This window comes from Sapajus apella, unplaced genomic scaffold (genome assembly GCF_009761245.1).
Source record: "Sapajus apella isolate SASKATOON/1434 unplaced genomic scaffold, GSC_monkey_1.0 scaffold15, whole genome shotgun sequence".
NCBI lineage: Eukaryota > Metazoa > Chordata > Mammalia > Primates > Cebidae > Sapajus > Sapajus apella.
The window spans coordinates 31092931-31114248 of NW_022436955.1; the positions used below are offsets into that span (position 1 = coordinate 31092931).

The 21318-nt window shown below is 47.9% G+C and overlaps 1 long non-coding RNA gene across 1 annotated transcript in view; it reads right to left on the reverse strand.

The window, feature by feature from the left end:
* Positions 1 to 8896: 8896 nt before the first annotated feature.
* The window catches only part of LOC116555747, a 38490-nt gene continuing 26068 nt past the window's right edge, over positions 8897 to 21318 (reverse strand). Inside the window, exon 3 of the long non-coding RNA XR_004270659.1 lies at positions 8897 to 8980. This is a non-coding gene — a long non-coding RNA (uncharacterized LOC116555747). The remainder of the gene's footprint in view (positions 8981 to 21318) is intronic.

Here is a 21318-nt window from a genome sequence, read left to right on the forward strand (position 1 = left end):
CAGCCGGGCACGTTGGCTCATGCCTTAATCCTAGCACTTAATCCTAGCACTTTGGGAGTCCAAGGTGAGCAGGTAGCCTGAGGTCAGGAGTTAAAGGCCAGCCTGGTCAACATGGTGAAACCCCGTCTCTACCAAAAATACAAAAATTAGCCAGGCATGGTGGCGCATGCCTGAAATCCCAGCTATTCAGGAGGCTGAGGCAGGAGAATTGCTTGAACCTGGGAAGCAGAGGTTGCAGTGAGCCGTGACAGTGGCACTGCACTCCAGCCTGGGTGACAGAGCGAGACTTGGTCTCAAAAAAAGAAAGAAAAAGGAACCCTACAGTATGTACTCTTTTGGTGCGGGCAAGCTCTGGCTTCCTTCATTCACTAAGCCTCACTCTGAGACTCATCCATGAAGTTCCTGTGTATGAATCAGAGGTTCATTCCCGTGCATTCTGAGGGCGAATGCACCATGCTTTCTCAGCGCACCTGGAAACGCATGTTTGGGTTGCTTTTAGTTTGAGGCTATTCCCAAAGAAGCTATTGTGAACATTCGTGCCCAGGTGTTTGCATAAACGTACACTTTCATTCCTCTTAGGTAAATTCCTTAGCAGTAGAACAGCAGGCTCACGTGTGAAGGGCACGTTTAACTTTTTGAGAAACTGCCAAGCTGTTTTCAAAGTGGTTGTACTGTTTTGCATTCCCAGCAGCTGTGTAGGAGAATCCCCGTGGCTGCACGCCCTCCCTGATATTTGCTAGGGGCAGACTTTTTCACTTTAGATAGTCTATTACAGTAGGCACACAGCTGTATCTCACTCTGCTTTAGATGTGCATTTCCTAATGGCTCATGACCCCATGCATTGCCTTTTGTGCTTACCAGCTTGACCAGGCGCTGTGGCTCCCACCTGTAATCCCAGCCCATTGGGAGGCTGAGGAGGGCAGATCACAAGGTCAGGCGTTCGAGATCAGCCTGGCCAACATGGTGACTACCCTGTCTCTACTAAAAAAATACAAAAATTAGCTGGGCATGGTGGCGGGCGCCTGTAATCCCAGCTGCTCGGTAGGCTGAGGCAAGAAAACTGCTTGAACCCAGCAGGCAGAGGTTGCAGAGAGCTGAGATCAAGCCACTGCACTCCAGCCTGGGCGACAGAACAAGACTCCATCTCAAAAAAAAGTCAGCTCAAATATTTTGCCCATTTTTTAATTGGGTTGTTAGTTTTCTTTTTGTTGAATGTCAAGAATTCTTAAGATATTTTGGCTGGATGCAGTGGCTCACAGCTGTAATCCCAGCACTCTCAGAGGCCGAGGTGGGCAGATTACAAGGTTAGGAGATGCAGACCATTCTGGCTAACATGGTTTCAACTTGCAGGAACAAACAAACAAACAAACAAAAAGACCATTCTGGCTAACACAGTGAAACCCCATCTCTGCTAAAAATACAAAAATTAACCGGACTCGGTGACGCGTGCCTGTAATCCAAGTTACTTGGGAGGCTGAAGATGAGAATTGCTTGAACCCCAGAGGCAGAGGTTGCAGAGAACCGAGATCTCACCACTACACTCCAGCCTGGGTGACAGAGCAAGACACTGTCTCAAAAAAAAAAAAAAAAAAAAAACTCAGCTCTAATATTTTGCCCATTTTTTAATTGGGTTGTTTTCTTTTTATTGAATTTCAAGAATTCTTAAGATATTTTGGACGGACAAGGTGGCTCACACCTGTAATCCCAGCACTTTGGGCTTTGGGAGGTCAAGGCGGGTGGATCATGAGGTCAGGAGATCAAGACCATCCTGGCTAACACAGTGAAACCCCGTCTCTACTGAAAATCCAAAAATTAGCCAGAAGCGGTGGCACGTGCCTGTAATCCAAGCTACTCAGGAGGCTGAGGCAGAGAATTGCTTAAACTCCAGTGACAGAGTGCAGTGAGCCGAGATCTCACCACTGCCCTCCAGCCTGGCAACAGAGCAAGACTCTGTCTCAAAAAAAAAAAAAAAAAAAAAAGATATTTTGGATTCAACACCTTGATCAGATACGTGACTTACAAATATTTTCTCCCAGTCTGTGGCTTTAACTTTCATGCTCTTAAGGGTGTCTTTCAAAGATCAGAAGTTCTTAATTTTGATAATGTCCAATGTATTCATTTTTTTTTTTACATTATGCTTTTAGTGCCATATTTTAAAACCATTTACCTGGCATTAAATCATGACATTTTCCTTCCACTAGTGTCCCTCAAAAAAGAAAAAAAAAATGTCATGACATTTTTCTCCTAAGTTCACTTACAAAAGTTTTATAGTTGTTTATTTTGCAAATAGATCAGTGCTGATTTTGAGTTAGTTTTTGTTTGGGGTACAGGATATAAATCAAAATGTTGGCATATGGATATTTAATTGCTCCACCAGAATTGGTTGAAATTACTATACTTCCTCCAATGAAGCCATCTCACCTTTATCAAAAATCAATTGGTGGGGCCAGGCACTGTGGCTCATGCCTGTAATCCTGGCATTTTGGGAGGCTGAGGTGGGCAGATCACTTGAGGTCAGGAGTCCGAGGCCACCCCGTTTCTAATAAAAATACAAAAATTAGCCAGGCATGGTAGCACACACCTGTAATCCCAGCTGCAGGCTGAGGCAGAATTCCTTGAACCTGAGAGATGGCGGTTGCAGTGAGCCGAGATCGAGCTACTGCACTCTCACCTGGGCATTAAAGAAAGACTCTGTCAAAAAAAAAAAAAAAAAAAATCAATTGGTTATATATATACAGATGCATATATGAGTTTATTTATGGACTCTAGTCAATTCCATTGATCTCTTGTCCTTCTTGATGCCAATGCCACAGCTTTGATTACTGTAGACTTCTAAGTTTTTAAATCAGATTGCATTCGTTCTCTGACTTTGTTCTTTTTCAAAGTTGTTTTTATCCAGAATAGTTCCCTTGTATTTCTTTATGAATTAATTTTGGAATTAGCTTGTCAATTTCTACAGAAACAATCTCCTGGGACTTTTATTTTTAATTTTTTTTTTTTGAGACGAAGTCTCGCTCTGTTGCCCAGGCTGGACTGCAATGGCGTGTCCTCAGCTCACTGCAGCCTCCACCTCCAGGGTTCAAGCAATTCTCCCGCCTCAGCCTCCCAAATAGCTGGGATTATAGGCACATGCCACCACACCCAGCTAATTTTATATTTTTAGTAGAGATGGAGTTTCACCATGTTGGCCAGGCTGGTCTTGAACTCCTGACCTCAGGTAATCCCCCCCGACACCCGCCCGCCTCTGCCTCCCTAAGTGCTGGGATTACAGACATGAACCACCGCACCCAGCCTTTTTTTTTTTTTCATAGAGACAAGGTCTTGCTGCCCAGTTGCCCAGGATGGAGTGCAGTGACACAATCATAGCTCACTGCAACCTCAACCTCCTGTACTCAAATGATCTTCCCGCCTCAGGCTCCCCCATACCTAGGGCTACAAGTGCATCCCACCACAGCCAACTAGTTGTTTTTTTTTTTTTTTTTAATTAAAAATGTGTCCCTGTTTGTGTGGAGACAGGGTCTCTCTATGTTGTCCAGCTTAGTCTTGAACTCCAGGCCTCAAATGATGCTCCTGCCTCAGCCTCCAAAAGTGCTGGGATTGCAGGCATGAACACCTGGTCTGCCTGGGATTTTGACTGGGAATGCACAAAATCTATAGATCAGTTTAGGGAAAATCAATACTCACTATTCAATCCAGAATATAATATGCTTCTTCAATTATTTGGGCCTTTTAAAACCCTCTCTGAGGCGAGACACAGTGGCTGACACCTATAATCCCAGCCCTTTAGAGGCTGAGGCAGATGGATCACTTGAGCCCAGGAGTTTAGACCAGCCTGGCCAATACGGCGAAACCCCACCTCTACTAAAAACACTAGCTTGGCATGATGGCACATACCTGTAATCCCAGCTACTCACAAGGCTGAGGCTTGATAATTGCTTGTGCCTGGGAGGTGGAGGTTGCAGTGAGCGGAGATCACACCACTGCACTTCAGTCTAGGCTACGGAGAGAGACTCTGTCTCAAAAAAAAAAAAAAAAAGAAAAAAATATTCTCTCTGAGCAATTTTTGGAGGGTTTCCAGTGTATGGGTCTTGCATATCATTTGCCAAATTTTTATTTTTTTAAAAACACAGTCTCATTCTTGTTGCCCAGGCTGGAATGCAGTGGTACGGTCTTGGCTTACTGCAACCTCTGCCTCCCGGGTTCGTGTGATTCTCCTGCCTCAGCCTCCGGAGTAGCTGGGATTACAGGCACCTGCCACCACACCCAGTTAATTTTTTTGTATTTTTAGTAGAGACAGGGTTTCACCATGTTGGCCAGGCTGGTCTCAAACTCCCGACCTGGTGATCTGCCTGCCTCAGCCTCAGCCTCCCAAAGTGCTGGGATTACAGGCGTGAGCCACCAAGCCTGACCCATTTGTCAGATTTATAGCGAGTCTTTCACATTTTTTGATGCTCATGGCATCACTCACTTTTAATTCCTGATTATACATTGCTAATACATAGAAATACAATCGTTTTGTATGTGGGGCATGTATCCATAATCTTGCTAAGGTCACTTGTGAGCTCAAGTAGATTTTTGTAGATTCCATGAGCTATGTGGTCTCTGATTAAAAACAGTTTAATTTTTTACCTTCCAGTCCGGATGCCTTCTTTTTGTTTTTCTTGTCTTGCTGCATAGGCTGGAACCACCGCTGTTACGTTGACTGGAAGCCAAAGTGGATATTCTTACCTTGTTCCCAGTCTTTTTTTGTTTGTTTTTGAGATGGAGTCTCACTCTGTCACCCAGACTGGAGTGCAGTGGTGTGATCTAGGCTGACTGCAACCTCCATCTCCTCAGTTCAGGCAATTCTCCTGCCTCAGCCTCCCAAGTAGCTGGGATTTCACGTGCCCACCACCATACTTGACTGATTTTTTTTGTATTTTTAGTAGAGACAGGGTTTCCCCATGTTGGCTAGGTTGGTTTTGAACTCCTGACCTCAAGTGATCTGATCACCTCAGCCTTCCAAAGTGCTAGGATTACAGACGTGAGCTACGGCGCCCAACCCTTGTTCCTAGTCTTAGGAGAGAAGCATTCAATCTCTGTGATAGGCAAATTCTAAGACGTCCCCCAAGATTCCTGCCCCCTAGGGTACATGGCCTAAAAAATCCCCAGGACTGGCCAGGTGCCGTGGCTCACGCCTGTAATCCCAGCGCTTTGGGAGGCTGAGGAGGGTGGATCATGAGGTCAGGAGTTTGAGACCAGCCTGGCCAACATGGTGAAACCCTGTTTCTATCAAAAATACAAAAATTAGCCCAGTGTGGTGGCATGCACCTGTAGCCCCAGTTACTCAGGAGGCTGAGGCAGGAGAATTGCTTGAACCCAGGACACACAGGCTGCAGTGAGCCGAGATCATGCCACTGCACTCCAGCATTGGCAACAGAGCAAGACTTCATCTCAAAAAAAAAAAAAAAAAGAGAATCCCAGGACTGCGTAGATGATGAATATCCCTCACATGATGAGGTGATATTTTATGGCATAGTTGACTAATAAATGGGTGTTGCTGTAAGCTGCTAAATTCCTGGTAAATGCTTAACAGCAATAGGAAACTCACGCAGTCTTTCACGGCTGAGTATGATATTCGCTCTAGGTTCTTCAGAGCAGCCCACTATCTAGTTGAGAAGGTTCTATTCTCTACCTAATTTGCTAAGAGTTTTTATGAGAAATGGATGTTGGATTTTGTCAAATGCTTTTCCTGCATCTGATGATCATGTTTTTTCTTTATTTTAAAGAAATCTACTAATGTGGCAAATTGGCTGGGCATGGTGGCTCATGCCTGTAATCCCAGCTCTTTGGGGGGCTGAGGTGGGTGGATTACCTGAGATCAGGAGTTGGAGACCAGCCTGGCTAACATGGTGAAACCCCATCCCTACTAATATACACAAATTAGCTGGGCATGGTGCTGTGCACCTGTAATCCCAGCTACTCAGGAGACTGAGGCAGGAGAATGGCTTGAACCTGGGAGGTGGAGATTGCAGTGAGTCGAGATCGTACCACTGCACCCTAGCCTTAGTGATAGAACAAGAGTCCATCTTTAAAAAAAAAAAAAAAAAAAAAAAAGACCGAGCACAGTGGCTCACGCCTGTAATTCCCACATCCGGCCAAGGCGGGCAGATCATGAGATCAGGAGATGGAGAGCATCCTAGCTAACATAGTGTAACCCTGTCTCTATTTTTAAAATATGGAAAATTAGCCAGGCATGGCGGCATGCGCCTGTAGTCCCAGCTACTTGGGCTGAGAAAGGGAAATTGCTTGAACCTGGGAGGGGGAGATGGCAGTGAGCCGAGATCACACCACTGCACTCCAATGTAGGTGACAGATTGAGACTCAATCTCAAAAAAAAAAAAAAAAAAAAAAAAAAAGATTCGGTTTGCTAAAATTTTGTTAAGAAATTTGGCATCTATATTCAGGAAGGATCAATATTAGCCTGTAGTTTTCTTTTCTCCGAATATCTTCGCCCACTTTGGTATCCAATGAATACTTTTCTCATAGAATAAGCTAGGAAATATTCCCTTCTCTTCAATTTTCTGGAAGACATAGTATAGAATTGAGAGTGTTTCTTGCTTAAATGATAGGTAGAACTCACCAGTGATGCCAGCTTGGCCCAGAGTTTTCTTTGTGGGAAGTTTTCTAACTACATATTCAATTTCTTTAATAGATACAGGGCTATATAGCTTATTTACTTCTCCTTGAGTGAGCTGTAATCGTTTTTCTATTTTTTTTTTTTTTTTTTTATTTTCAATTCTTGCTCTGTTGCCCAGTCTTGCTTGTTGTGCAGGGTGCGATCCTGGCTCCCAGGTTCAAGCAATTCTCTGCCTCAGCCTGCCGAGTAGCTGGGATTACAGGCACCCACCACCATGCCCGGCTAATTTTTGTATTTTTAGTAGAGACAGGGTTTCACCATCTTGGTCAGCTGGTCTTGAACTCCTGACCTCATGATCCACCCACCTCGGCCTCCCAAAGGGCTGGGACGACAGGCGTGAGTCACCACACCCAGCCAATAGTTTGTCTATTTTTAGGAATTTGTCCATTTTATAAATTATATGTTGCATTTATTGGCAAAAAAACTGTCATAATAGTCCCTGATTAATCTTTTCCTGCCTGTAACTCTATGGTGATGTCATCTCTCTCACTCCTCATGTTGGTAATTTGTCCCTTCTCTCTCTCGTTTTTTTTTTTTTTTTTTCTGGATCAGCCTAGGCCAAGTTAGAGGTTTATCAACTCAGCATTATCGATTTTCTCAAAGAATCCAAATTTTTATTTTACTAATTTTTCTCTATTATTCTTTTGTTTTCTTTTTTTGTTCTTCTTCTTCGAGTTTCACTCTTGTTGCCCAGACTGGAGTGCAATGGCGCCATCTTGGCTCACTGCAAGCTCCACCTCCCGGGCTCAATCGATTCTCCTGCCTCGGCCTCCCAAGTAGCTGGGATGACAGGCATGCACTACCATGCCCGGCTAATTATATATTTTTGGTAGAGACAGGATCTCTCCATGTTGATCAGCCTGGTCTCGAACTCCTGACCTCAGGTGATCTGCCTGCCTTGGCCTCCCCAAGTGCTGGGATTACAGGTGTGAGCCGCTGCACCCGGCCTTTCCTTCCTTTTTTTTAAACACGAGTCTCAGTCTGTCGCCCAGTCTGCAGTGCAGTGGCATGATCTTGGCTCACAGCAACCTCCACCTCCTGAGTAGCTGGGATTACAGGTGTACATCACCACACCAGGTAATTTTTGTATTTTTAGTAGAGATGGGGTTTCACCATGTTGGTCAGGCTGGTCTCAAACTCCTGACCACAAGTGACTTTCCCCCCTTGGCCACTGAAACTGCTGGGATTATAGGCATGAAACACTGCACCCCGCCTATTTCTAGTTTTTTAACTTAGAAGCCGAGGTCACTGACTTCAGACCTTTAAAAGCTTAGTGCTATCAATTTACCTTTAAATATTGCTTTTGCTGCATCCCACAGATTGTGATATGTTGCATTTTTATTTTCATTCAGTTCAAAACACTTCCTAAATTTCCTTTTGATTTCTTCTTAGGCCCATAGTTACTTAGAAGTGTATTTTTTAGCTTCCAGTTATCTGGATATTTTCCAGAGATCTTTCAGGAAAGAATTTTTTTTCCCTAACTGCTTTATGATTTTATCTTTTTCTGCAGTTTCACTAACATGAATCTAAATATTGGCCAGGCGTGGTGTCTCACGCCTGTAATCCAAGCACTTTGGAGGCCAAGGCGGGCGGATCACCTGAGGTTGGGAGTTCAGGACTAGCCTGACCAACGTGGTGAAACCCCATCTTTTAAAAAAAATTTTTTTAAATAAAAAAACATGAATTTAAATATTAATGTTATTTTATTTTTTTTTTAATTTAATTTTTTATTTTTTAGTCGGCCTCACTCTGTCACCCAGGCTGGAGTGCAGAGGCACAATCTCGGCTCATTGCAACCTCTGCCTCCCAGGTTCAAGTGATTCTCCTGCTGGGATTACAGGTGCCCGCCACCACGCCTGGCTAATTTTTTTGTATTTTCAGTAGAGATGGGATTTCATCGTGTTGGCCAGGGTGGTCTGAAACTCCTGACCTCAAATGATCCGCCTGCCTTGGCCTCCCAAAGCGCTGCAATTATGGTCGTAAATGATGTTTTTTTAGTGTGTAATTAATATACACTCATTTTCAAAATTTGGGAAATGCAGAGGAGTATGGTGAAGGAAATCTCCAAGTCACTTGTGGACTTCTTCGCTGCACACCACCACTCCCACGTTCAGGGTGTTTTCTCTGACCCGTCTGGGTAAAGCCCCGCTTTACACTCACCTCAGCGTGGTGCACACGGCCTCCTTCCCTCCGCCTGGGTCCCTGTCTTCTTTACCACTGATCTCAGAAGCAGCTCGTGAAGATCAAGGACATTCTGTAAGATATCAGATGCAAAGACAGGGGAGAAGAAAGTACCAAAACCTAGAAAACAGCACAGAAAACGGAACAGAAGACAGAAGCTGTGCCAGAAATGCTAATTGCAGACTCAGAAGCAGCTCTTAACTACCTATCGGGAGCCAGGGGCTGGTTGTGAGGAAGCCACAGAACCAACACGCCCCCTGAGCGACACTGCAGGTCCGCGCCTGTCTCCCAGGGCTGTGTGCCCTAACCCTACCCAAACACAGCCAAAGCCTCCCTTTCCTGCATGCAGTAATCAGAGATGCCAGACAGAGGGAATACAGGGATCAAAGCCATGCAAACCTGTTGCGAAGTATGTATTTGAAAAAGTAAAACTCCTTGACCAAATACTTCAAGACACGGATGATTCTCAAAGTAAGCAGATTTTTTTAATCCTATTATATCAATGTTTTGGGCATCTGGCTTCTTGGTTTTTTATTTTTTTGAGATGGACTCTTGCTCTGTCATCCAGGCTAGATGCAACCTCTGCCTCCTGGGTTCAAGCGATTCTCCCTGTCTCAGCCTCCTTAATAGCTGGGATTATAGATGCCTACCACCACGCCCAGCTAATTTTTAGTATTTTTCAGTAGAGACGGGGTTTCCCCACGTTGGCCAGGCTGGTGTTGAATTCCTGACCTCAGGTGATCTGCCTCCCTCAGTCTTCCAAAGTGCTGGGATCACAGGTGTGAGCCAGTGTCCAGCCTTCATTCACTGTTTATCGATAATTTTTTTTTTTTTTTTTTGAGACAGAGTCTCATTTTGTTGCCAGGCGCCAGGCTGGAGCGCAGTGGCGCGATCTCGGCTCACTGCAACCTCCACCTCCCGAGTTCAAGCAATTCTCCTGCCTCGGCCTCCCAAGTAGCTGGGACTACAGACGCACGCCACCTCACCAAGCTCATTTTTATATTTTAGCAGAGACGGGGTTTCACCATGTTGGCCAGGATGGTCTCAATCTCTTGACCTCGTGACCCGCCTGCCTTGGCCTCCCAAAGTGCTGGGATTACAGGTGTGAGTCACTGCGCCCGGTCCTGTTTATCAATAATTTTTTAACATTTAACAAAGAGTCCAACATTTTGATCCTGGGACCTAAGGTGAATAAGGCAAGGCCAGAGGGAGATTAAAAATCTCCTGCAAGAGACGCTCAGCACGTGAATTATCACAATGCGCTGAGTTTCTAGAGTATTGTTATACCATAGAGGAAATGCTGTGAGTAGGAACATCCTGACTTATTGGAAATCAGATGATAGGAATGTTTTTTCTGGTGTGTCTTTGAAATAGTGGACAGTAATGAACCAATTTTCCAGCCGAGATTCCTAGTATAAACTTGGGTGTGCTTCTTCCAATGCAGCAACCCTGGGCTGGGGGCAGCGGCTCATGCCTGTAATCCCAGCACTTTGGGAGGCCGAGGTGGGTGCATCACAAGGTCAGGAGTTCAAGTCCAGCCTGGCCAAGACGGTGAAACCCTGTCTCTACTAAAAACACACAAAAAAATGAGCCAGGCACGGTGGCAGCCATCTGTAATCCCAGCTACTCAGGAGGCTGCAGGAGGAGAATTGCTTGAACCCCGGGGGCAGAGGTTGCAGTGAACTGAGAATCACACCATTGCACTCCAGCCTGGGCAACAGAGTGAGACTCCATCTCAAAACAAACAAACAAACAAACAAACAAACAAACCATAGCAACCCTCAGATTCTGGCGTAGATGTGTCTGCTGCATTTCACGTGCTCTGTACTAATGTATCATTCACTAGTGTTGCCAAGAATAGGAGGATGTGGTTAGCACTGCACTCAGAATGAAGGTTTCAGGACCACATTTCCGTGAAGTGTACACATCTGGCCTTCTCCAGATGGTTTGTGGTGAGAGTCTGTGGAGGAACAGTGAGGAAAAAAAGCCCTTCTTTTTTACAATTAGGGGGGTTTCAGTGTGATCTGTTTCCATGGCCAGGAAGCCAGAATTTCAGGGCCTGCCACTATGAACCCTAAGCATACATTGTTGACTGTGGGATTATCAGGCTGCAAAACAGCTCGTTCCTGGGCTTAAGAAGCCAGGTGCTCAGGGCGCGTGTGCTGGCTCAAACCTCGAATCCCAACACTTTGGGAGGCTGAGGTGGGCAGATCACAAGGTCAAGAGTTCAAGAACAGCCTGGCCAACATGGTACAACCCCATCTCTACCAAAAATACAAAAATTAGCCGGGTGTGGTGGTGCAGGCCTGTAGTCCCAGCTACTGGGGAGGCTGAGACCAGAGAAGCACCTGAACCCGGGAAGTGAAGGTTGCAGTAAGCCGAGGTCACGCCACTATACTCCAGCCTGGGTGACAGAGTGAGACTCTGTCTCAAAACAAAAAACAAAAAGACTGAATGAATAACGGCCCCCCAACGACTCATAACGGGGTGCAGAAAACGTTTATCCAGCATGGTCAGAGCAGGGGAATGTTTTTGTTGGTCAAATATTTTATTTTATATATTTATTTTTTCACCATGTTAGCCAGGCTGGTCTTGAACTACTGACCTCAGGCAATCCACCCACCTTGGCCTCCCAAAGTGCTAGGATTACAGACATGAGCCACCGTGCCTGGCTGGTCAGGTATTTTAGTAATATAATGTGCTGTACACAGATCATCACTTTTCAAAGACTAAGAACCTTATGCAATTGATATTTAAAAAAACGCAAGTGGGATAAAAGAGATTTAGAAAGATCTCACAAAGGCGTGCAGGACTGGTGAGTAGATTTACAGCTGAAGGAATGAGAGAAGCCGGCTCTGCCTGCATTCTGAAGCAGACACAGCTCGTGTCTCCATTGGGCAGGACATGGACTGCATAGGGCTGGACAATCTACTGCAAATCTGTAACTCTGAACTTTAACACACCTTTAAAGAATTTGCTATCACCAGCGCCGTGGCTCACGCCTGTAATCCCAGCACTTTGGGAGGCTGAGGCGGGCAGATCATGAGGTCAAGACATTGAGATCATCCTGGCCAACACGGTGAAAACCTGTCTCTACTAAAAACACAAAAACTAGCTGCACATGATGGCACTCGCCTATAGTCCCAGCTACTCAAAAAGGTGAGGCAAGAGAACTGCTTGAACCTGGGAGGGGGAGGTTGCGGTGAGCGGAGGTCGCACTGTATTCCAGCTTGGTGACAGAGTGAGACCCTGTCTCAAAAAAGAAAAAGGAAAAAAATTGCTGTGAGGACCAGTCACAATAGCTCATACCTGTAATCTCAGCACTTTGGGAGGCCAAGGCGGGCAGATCCCTGGAGGACAGGAGTTCAAGATCAGCTTGGTTAACATGGCGAAACCCTGTCTGTCCTAAAAGTACAAAATTTAGCCAGGAGTGGTGGCGGGCACCTGTAATCCCAACTACTTAGGAGGCTGAGGCAGGAGAATCACTTGAACCTGGGAGACAGAGGTTGCAGCGAGCTGAGATCACGCCTTTGCCCCACTGCCGCTACCACCACAAGCACTACACTTTGCCCCAAAAAAAAAAAAAAAAACCAAAATATGCTGTCAGCTCTCACTCTGATTCATATCTCACATTTGCCTATGTTTCTTTCTTTTTCTTTTTTGCTGTAGCCTCGGGTAAAGCAGAGGGGATTGCAGAAGCTGCTGGAAACACTGTCAATGTCGAAAGTAAAACACAGACTTGGTTATTCTGGGGAGCTGGTGGAAACTCACCCGGGGTGAAAGCCAGGCGCAGGTGGAATTGCTGAGAAGTTGTGGAGGCCTCCTGCTCCTCTGTCTCCTGCCAGATGCTCAATGTAGGGCCCCACCAAAACATGCCTGGCACGCCAGTCCCTCACATGTTCCCTGGATACGGGGAAATTGTTGACCAATGACTTTATGAATCATGGACACGTCTCTGCGTCATGCGCTAATGGGGATATGTAAACTCAAACAGCAATGAGAAGCCACTGGACACGTGTTGTTGTGGCCAAAACCCAGGGCATGGACAACACTACACACCGGCGAGGAGGGGGGCACCTTTTCATGTAAGTCATGATTTCTCCAAAAGCAGAACACCTCCAGGATGCCGGTGCTGTGCAAAGGTTGGGATACAGCGGGTGGGCGCCTAGAAGCCAACTCTCGCCTTCCAGAAAGTAGGGTCAGGGGACATACTCACCAGGACACCAACGCGAACCTGTGGCCTCCCACGGGGAGCACACATGGTTCCCAGTTGCCTTAGAGTCTGATCACGGATGCTGTTGCCAGGGCGACGTGAGGGTGGCCCTGGCTCCTCCGTCTTCCCGGGGGACCCTGATGGAGAAGCGGCTATTTCAGGCCAGGGCAGCAGGCGGCCGGCAGGGGGCGACAAGCACACGACCCATGAACACTTGGCTCTACCCAGGTGCACACAGCGTTTGCACATTAACATCCGTTTCCTAAGAATCAAAGAATAAGCAGCAAGAGAGAAAGGCGGAAATCTGGGTGACTAGGCTTGCTGCATTTCTAAATGACCAGAGACGACGTAAGCTGAGCATCCTCCCCCTCCCCTGAGCAGGTCCCCATTTCTGACCTTTGACTCCCAACCCCAGGCAGGAAGAGTCAAGGGTCAGAAATGGGGACCGGTTGAACGGGTCTGTCATAGACATTCCTCGGTAATAGTATGTTCAAAGTAGCAAGTGGCAGTCTGTTTTCTTTCTTTCTTTCAAAACGGGGTCTTGCTCTGTTTCCCAGGCTGGAGTACAGTGGTGTGATCTCGGCTCACTGTAGCCTCTGTCTCCTGAGTTTAGGCAATCCTCCTGCCTCAGGGTCCCAAGTAGCTGGGACAACAGACATGTACCACTACACCCAGCTAATTTTTTAATATCTTGTATGGAGACAGGGTCTCATTATGTTGCCCAGGCTGGTGTCGAATTCCTGGGCTCCAGTGACCCACCTGCCTCAGCCTCCCAAAGTGCTGGGATCACAGGCGTGAGTCACCGCACCTGGCCAGCATTTCTTCTTTTCTTGTTGAGATGGAGTCTTGCTCTGTCCTGAGGCTGGAGTGCAGTGGCGCGATCTTGGCTCACTGCAACCTTCACCTCCCAGGTTCAAGCGATTCTCCTGCCTCAGCCTCCTGAGTAGCTGGGATTTCTGGTGCCTGCCACCACACCCAGCTAATTTTTGTATTTTTGATAGAGCTGGGGTTTCACCATGTTGGTCAGGCTGGTTTCGAACTCCTGACCTCAGGTGGTCCGCCTGCCTATGCCTCCCAAAGAGCTGGGATTACAGGCGTGAGCCACTGCGCCCAGCCTGTTTCCTCTTAGCATCACATCCCTGTGGTCCAGGTGCCTCAGGGGCAGTGCAGACCTGGCCCTTTTCCCCTGCAAGGAGACGGTCTGAGGTTTCCCCAAGGTGTTCATGAGTTTCCTGCGGGCTGCTACCAGGCCAGCAGCTCCAGGAGCCAGGGAAGGGTCTCTTTGAGACATGGTCCCACCAGAGGAGAGACAGAGCCTCGGAGACATGAATGTCCTAGACCATGGGACTCGGACCCCTCACCCCACCCACCACACCTGCCAACCCCCTCCCCACCCCGCCTGCAGGGTGGCAGGAAGTCTGGGTCATTCAGCTTCCTTAGGCCACGTTGGCTGATGCAACATGGCTCAGTTGTTGAGTCCAAGCACCAGACCTGCAATGTCCAAGTCGGCCGCCAGGGGTCAGTCCTTGCGCGCAGAAGCCGGCCTCGGGAGCCTGGCAGCCGCAGGTGGCAGACATTGCATCACCCTCCCCGGGACTAAGAGGAAGGATGGGGACGAGCCCGCAGGCGGGGCTGAGCCTCTTGGCAGAGCCCTTTGTCAATGTCAACAGAAGCATCTGGCGTCCTTTCTGATGCCGGACGTCAAGGCTGGCACTCAACCAGTGGTTGGTCCCCAGGCAGCGGCTGGGGCAGTGCTGCCTGGTCTCACTTGGCCGAGGGGAGTCAGGATGCCCTCTGAAGCAATGTCCTGAAATCCCGAATTCACTCCTACCCCCAGGTCCATAATGTGCAAGAAGCTACATTCTCGTTCCAAAGTTTTAAGCCGGGGCTTTGGTGCAGATGTGGCGATGGTTTGTGAGAATGAAAGCATGGAAGAAATAGCACTTTATGTTCCCGGTGTTGTCACCCACAGCCTGCAGATCCACTTCCTCTTCACAGCTCGGGCCACAGAGACCACATGTGGGCTCCTTCCCATCTGCCAGCCCGACCCAGCAGTGGGCACCGCTGGATCCCTGAGACCTCACCCAGGTGTTCTGCCCAGCTCGCCTCATCCACAGAGGACAGAGGGGGTCAGGGAAAAGCATATGAATCTGACGCTGGAGACATTAGCAACCCGTGGGGTCACCAGCACCTGGCCTCTCTTCAGTGTCTGTGGCGACCAATAAATGACTGCTCAACTGTTCTGAAACCAAATGAGTGTAGAAACGATGTTCTTTTGCTCCCTGCCTAGTGAGAGACGTGAGAGCCAAGGGCTCAGGGCAGGAGCTGAGGGTTGGCTTTTCATCCTAATCTTCAAGGTGATCATCTTCAAAGGATGTGAGGGGACAAGAGCTGAGCTCTGCTTTCCTGAAGAGAGAGCCACACGTCCCCCCTAGCCGAGCTCCCAATCCAGCTTCCTGTGCCTGCCTTCCTCCCTCCGCCCACACCGCCCTTCATCCTCTCCCCACTGCTCAGCTTTCGGGAGCTACCGCCTGTGGCTCCTTATTCATTTACTTTTTTTTTTTTTTCAGACGGAGTCTTACTCTGTCGCCCAGGCTGGAGTGCAGTGGCGCAATCTCGGCTTATTGCAACCTCCATCTCCCAGGTTCAAGTGATTCTCTTGCCTCATCCTCGCAAATAGCTGGGATTACAAGTGTGCACCACCAAGGCAGGCTAATTTTTATATTTTTAGTAGAGACAGGGTTTCACGATGTTGGCCAGGCTGGTCTTGAACTCCTGATCTCAAGTGATCCACCTACCTTGGCCTCCCAAAGTGCTGGGATTACAGGCGTGAGCCATCGCGCCCGGCCTCATTTACTTGTTTTGATAATTGTTTTCTTCTGGAATAATCATAGGTTTGCAGGACAGCTGAAGTAGTTTCTGGACTTCTCCCACAATCGTCCTCCATATAGGGGCCCACGGGTCAAAACAAGCAACCAGCATGAGTATGTTGCCATTGACTCAACTCCAGAGTAGGTTTGATTTCACTGGGTCTCTTCCCACGTATATCGTTTTCCTGTTCCCACCCAGGATCCCACGCAGGAGACAACGCTGCATGTAGGCGTGGCTCACTTTTCAGTCCCGAGATTTAGACCCTAAACCATCTCACCCAGTGTGGCTCCAGGCGTGTGGCCTCCTGCGGCTGCTGCTGAGGGGAAACACACCAAGTCACGGTGCTCAGTGGCACCCTAAATGCCTCTGCAGCCTATGAACCCGGAAAATCCGAGGCAGGTCTCAGTAAATCAAGAAAGCTTATTTAGTCAGGTCAAGGACACAGGCTGTGGGGGTGCATACCTGTAATCCCAGCTACTCAGGAGGCTGAGGCAGGAAAACCCCTTGAACCCAGGAGGCAGAGGCTGCAGTGAGCCGAGATCAAGCCACTGGACTCCAGCCTGGGTAACAGACTGAAACTCCATTTCAAAAAATAAATAGATCAAATGGAAGCACTTCAGCTATAACAGGAAAGATCCTCTTTGGAAGGACACCTAGGTAAATGAAGCGTAAATGATTTCATTAACAAACGAGTAGGTGACTTTGTAACTTTACTGCATTTGCATAGCGTGTATACCAAGTTAGTAACTTTGTGACTTCCTTTAGCCTGTCCATTGACACAGGGCATATGCCAAGCAACCAACGGAAACCTCTGGAGGGTGTTTGAATCCAGGAAAATTCTGTCGCCAGGCTCTCGAGCCCCAACCTGCGAAGCATGCTCTCATTTTCATAAATCTCTGCTTTGCTGCTTCGTTCTTGTCTTGCTTTGTCTGTGTTTGTCCAATTATTTGTCCAGACAAGAACCTGGACACCCTCCACCGGTAACAGCCTCAGGAGATCCTGGGGACATGTGCCCAGGGTGGCTGGGCACAGCTTGTTTTGATACATTTTAGGGAGACGTGAGACACCAATTGATACATGTAAGATGAATACTGTTCCGTCCTAAAAGACAGGACATCTCAGGCAGGCAGGGTCTTCCAGGCCACAGGTAGGGAGAAACAAAAGGTTGAATTATTCTGAGTTTCTGATAAGCCTTTCCAAAGGAGGCCAAGAGTTAGGCATTTATCTCAGTGAGCAGAGGGCGACTGAATAGAAGGGGAGGCAGGTTTGCCCTAAGCTGTCCCCGGCTCGACTTTTCCTTTTGGCTTAATGATTCTGGGGGCCACAAGATTTCTTTTCCTTTCACAAGCTGAAGAGGTGGTGGGAGCTGCCTTTGGCGCTGTCCCCGCTGACCTGACTCGGGCCTTCCCCTCCCTTTGCTCGCGTGGGTCTCTTATCTCTGCAGCTGCCTTACTCAAGAGATTCAGCCAACGTATCAGCCATTTGCTCAGGATAGAGCACAGCTCTTGCTGTAACATCACCTGCTGCTGAGATGTGCAGATACCAAGTTCTCTCGATGGAAGCATCTGGAATCTTGGTAGTCACAGGCCAGGCGCGGTGGCTCACGCCTGTAATCCCAGCACTTTGGGAGGCTGAGGCAGGCGGATCACTTGAGCTCAGGAGATTGAGACCAGCATGGCCAACATAGTGAAACCCCATCTCTACTAGAACTATAAAAACTTGCTGGACGTGGTGCTGCTTGGCTGTAATCCCAGCTACTTAGGAGGCTGAGGCAGGAGGATCGCTTGAACCTGGGAGGCGGAGGTTGCAGTGAGCTGAGATCGCGCCACTGCACTCTGGGCTGGGCGACAGAGCGAGATTCTGTCTCAAAAAAACAAGGAATCTTGGTACTCATGGGGATTGAAGCCTCTTTGGGAGTCCTGTCGCCTTTCTCCTTCTGTCCCTGTGGCTCCTCACCATGAAGTGCCAGCTCCCAGAGTCCCCAGGACAGCCTGGCTCAGTGCCGCCCACCTGCCAGTCTCTCCCGACCCCCCACAGCCAACCCCAGCCGGAGATCACACCAGGCCACACAGCGTCCAAATGCCGACAAAGTACGTTATTGACCAATAAAATGAAAGGGGGAGCTTGCTGAGGTGCTTGCCCATCCCACTGTGCAAGGATTGTGGCTTCCACTCAAGCAGATAGAACCTACCCACAGATAAGAATACACGAAACGGTCGCAGTGGTTCGCACCTGTAATCCCAGCACTTTGGGAGGTTGAGGCGGGCGGATCACGAGGTCACGAGTTTGAGATCAGCCTGACCAACATGGTGAAACCCTGTCTTTACTAAAGATACAAAAATTAGCCGGGCGTGGTGTCACATGCCTATAATCCCAGGTACTCTGGAGGCTGAGGCAGAAAAATCGCTTGAACCCGGGAGACGGAGGTTGCAGTGAGCAAGAGCACACCACTGCACTCCAGCCTGGGCAACAGAGTGAGACTCCATCTCAAAAAAAAAAAAGAAAAAGAAATGATGGTTTAGGAGTCATGAAGCCAAAAGCTACAAGATTCATGGTCTTCCAGTTACTTCAGATTTTCCAGGAACTCATCTGGAGTGTCCGTGCAGGTCACAGAGGTTACCATGGTGTCCGTGGTGCCATCAGTCAGCCTAAAAGACCTTACATTGAGAAACTGGCTGAGTCCAGGCAGCGGGCAAGGTGAACACATGGAGCAGTGACAATACCCCTGGCTTTATTTTGCAGATCAAGGAACCAAACCCAAGCAAACTCAGCTGCTGGCTCAAGGCTGCCCAGAGGGTCGGTGACTCACAGTGTGCAGCTCCTTCTGGCCTGTATGTATTTACTTAGAGACAGGGTCTCACTCTGCCACCCAGGCTGTAGTGCCCTGGCGTGATGATGGCTCACTGCAACTGAGGAAGGAGACCCTTAATTCTCTTAAGCTTGTAAGAGCCCTTTACCCTAGACATCTACATTGCATTTCAATAGCAGAAGTAAAGGCTGGCAGACCTGGGCACCCCCCTGAATAGCACTCCTGCAGATCGCAGGCACGGCATGGAGGAATCTTTCCAAGGCATTGCTTTCACTTAAACATGACCACACCCCACCTGGCACTTCATGCTTCCTTCATGGATCAAGACCCTTTCACGTGTAATTTCTAGAGCTGTAAGCCTTTAAAAGCGCAGGGATTTTCTTTACGCGGTGGCTGCTCCTGGCAGAATCAATCACCCCTTCATTCCCAGTTCGGTGTTCGGTGTTTGAGAGATTTGTTTTGCAGCCTTTCCTGCTACACAACCTTGACTTCCCCAGGCTCGGATAATTCTCCCACATCAGCCTCGCAAGTGGGGGCTGGGACGAAAGGTGTGCACCCCACACCTGGCTAATTTTTGTATTTTTTTGTAGAGATGGAGTTTCACCATATTGCCAAGCTGGTCTTGAACTCCTGGGCTCAATAAATCTGCCCTCCTCGGCCTCTGAAAGTGCTGGGATTATAGGCATTAGCCACTGAGCCTGGCCCAGAGTTTGTTTCTTGTTTTGAGTAAGAGTCTTGTTCTGTCGCCCAGGCTGGAGTACAGTGGCGCAATCTCAGCTCACTGCAACGTTTACCTCCTGGGTTCAGGCAATTCTCCTGCATCAGCCTTCTGAGTAGCAGGGATTACAGGCATGTGCCACCACGCCCAGCTAATTTTTGTATTTTTAGTAGACACTGGGTTTCACCTTTTTGGCCAGGCTGGTCTGAAACTCCTGACCGCAGGTGATCCACCTGCCTAGGCCTTCCAAAGCGCTGGGATTACAGCTGTGAGCCACCTCGCTAGGCCAGTGGCCTGGAGTTTCTGTTTCTGCATTCAGTCTCTCAGATGGAGCATGTCACGTGGCCTCTGGAAAACTCCACTGCACACTCATGAGAGAGTCCCTGGAATTTTTGTTTAGCTTTCTTATCATCCTCTCCGCTTTTTTGTAGGGATTTGGAATGTTCACAAACTACGCTGCCTCTGTCATCTTTCCAGGATCCTTCATAAGATTGTTGAGAAGGAAAGGGGTAAGAAATAGAAGGTGGGCTGGGTGTGGTGGCTCCCGCCTGTCTTCCCAACACTTTGGGAGGCTGAGGTGGGTGGACCACTGGAGCACAGGAGTTTGAGACCAGCCTGGACAACATGGTGAAACCGTGTCTCTTCAAAATACCCAAAAATCAGCCGGGCATGCTAGTGCACACCTGTGGTCCCAGCCACTCTGAAGGCTGAAGTGGGAGGGCGGCCCGAGCTGGGGAGAACAAGGCTGCAGTGAGTGGTATCCACACCACTGGACCCCAGTCGGGGTGACAGAGTAAAACCCTGTCTCAAACAAAAAGAGAAAAAAGAAATAAATAGAAGGTGAAACTGCAATGTTCTCTCTCAGCATGTCTGTCTAACACTGCACCAGAGAGCTTAGCACAAAAGGCAGGAAAAAGAAATAAGAGACATAAGGTTTAGAAAATGTAGAAAATTTAAAGAATGTACTGATAATCTATTAGAATTAATAGGTACATTTATCTAGGTTGCTGGATACAAGATCAACATACAAAAACTGGTTGTTTTTCTATATATCAGCAGCAAACAAAACAAATCTAAAATCTTAAAAGTTACCATTTACAAAAAACATCAAATACTTAAGAATAAATCAAACAGGCCAGTGCAGTGACTCATACCTGTAATCCCAGCACTTTGGGAGCCCAGGGTGGATGGATCACTTGAGGTCAGGAGTTTGAAACCAACTTGGCCAACATGGTGAATCCCTGTGTCTATTATAAATAACTTGGTGAATCTCTGTCTCTGCTAAAAATACAAAAATTACCTGGGCATGTTAGCGCACACCTGTAACCCCAGACACTCAGGAGGCTGAGGCACGAGAATCGCTTGCGCCCAGGAGGCGGAGGTGGCAGTGAGCTGAGATCGCACCACTGCACTCCAGCATGGGTGACAGAATGAGGCTTAGGCTCAAACAGAAACAAACAAACAAAGAATAAATCAAACAAATAATTTGCAAGAACTCTACACTGAAAACTACAAAACATTGTTGAGAGACATGTAAAGAGACCAGAATAAACGCAAGGCTATATCTTAGTAACCGAGGGAAGACTAAATGTTAGAAAGTTGTCCATTCTCCTCAAACTAACCTATAGAGTCAACACCATTTTCTTTTTTTTTTTTTTTTTTTTTGAGACAGGTTCTCGCTCTGTTGCCCAGGCTGGAGTGCAGTAGCTTGATCTCATGTCACTGCAAGCTCCACCTCCCGGATTCAAGCGATCCTCCCACCTCAGCCTCCTGAGTAGCTGGGACCACAGGTGTGTGCCACCATACCTGGCTAGTTTTTGTATTTTTAGTAGAGACGGGGTTGCCCC